The 1,421-nt window shown below is 36.5% G+C and overlaps 1 non-coding gene across 1 annotated transcript; it reads left to right on the top strand.

The window, feature by feature from the left end:
• The first annotated feature begins 253 nt into the window (after positions 1–253).
• TRNAL-UAA lies at positions 254–335 on the top strand. Its single transcript has one exon. It is a non-coding gene; the product is annotated as a tRNA-Leu (tRNA).
• The last annotated feature ends 1,086 nt before the right edge of the window (positions 336–1,421 follow it).

Below are 1,421 nucleotides of genomic sequence, written 5' to 3'. Positions count from 1 at the left end.
ACTACAGTGAGGAAAAGGGATTATTCCCATTCTGCTCTGTATGGAGATCAATGTTTAAGTATTTGAAGTTTTAAAACTTTGATTATATGGTTTCAGACATATGAAATTTCCAAGTTCTGAAACTTTGATCACTTAAATGGAACCCATATATATATATATATATATATATATATATATATATATATATATATATATATATATATAGTTCCACTTGAAAACATCGAAAACCCATAACATCTAATTTATGGGTGTTGTAATCGTGGCCGAGTGGTTAAGGTGATGGACTTAAAATCCATTGGGGTTTCCCCGCACAGATTTGAATCCTGTCAATTACATTGGTGCTGTTGTATTTGCCATGGCTTAGTGGTAAATCTCTTTGTCTATGGTGTGCAGGTTCTTGGGCTTGAGCCTTGCAGAGGCTATTAGTTTTGCTGGGAGGGTGACCTAATGGTTAAGGTGTTTTCCTTATAAACACAAGGTACATGGTTTGAGTCTCACAAGGGATAACTGGCTAGCCTTAAAATGGCTTGCAAGGGCAGTTAGCCTAGTACTAATCTATGAACCTAATAAGATCCAAACCAAAGCATCTAAAACTCATAACATCAAATTTCAAAACATTGAAAACTACAAAGCAACTATAAATAACATCCCACAGAAGTTTTACTACGTTTATGCAAGGGGGCAAGCTCCCCTGAGACCCCCCTCATAAATTCAATATACAAACTCCGAGGTTGCACTACTCTGGCGGAAAAAGTTAATTTCCTAACCCCACTGTAGTGCGACCTCGGAGTTGGTATATTTAATTTACGGGGGGGGGGTGCAGGGGGTCTTGCCCCCCTGCATAAACGTAGTAAGCAGTCAATGTTTTGAGAGTCGATGTTATGAGTTTTAGATGTTTTGGATTTTTGATCATTTGATCTCAAGGTTTTGAATTTAGATGTTATGAGCTTTCGAACATATGAAGTGGAGCCATATATATATATATATATATATATATATATATATATATATATTGATGTATATATAAATATATATATATATAAATATATATATATATATATATATATATATATATATATATATATATATATATATATAGGTTCATAGGTTGATACTAGGCTATCTGCCCTAGGGCATTTATAAGCCTAGCCAGAGTGTGTTTGGCTTTCGCCACCCTTTTAGATTAGTTGACTGTGCCTCTGTATAGTAGGTCACAGAAGATAGCCCTTTTGAGGTTAGTTTACTGTGCCTCTGTCTAGCATGGACAGAGAAGAGATCCCAGGGGTAAACCTACGATCTCCCATCCACTCGTCAAGATTTCTCTTGAAGACGGTTATTGAGGGACTCTGCCTAACATGGATTGGGATTTTGTTCCAGAGTGAGGGGAGCCTCTGGGATATGAATCTGTCCCTCCAGCATTT

The sequence above is a fragment of the Protopterus annectens genome, chromosome 4.part0, assembly GCF_019279795.1.
Source record: "Protopterus annectens isolate FY-2018-M chromosome 4.part0, PAN1.0, whole genome shotgun sequence".
Taxonomy (NCBI): domain Eukaryota; kingdom Metazoa; phylum Chordata; order Ceratodontiformes; family Protopteridae; genus Protopterus; species Protopterus annectens.
The sequence above is the reverse complement of the archived record's forward strand: the minus strand, read 5'-3'. Positions and strand labels throughout refer to the sequence as shown.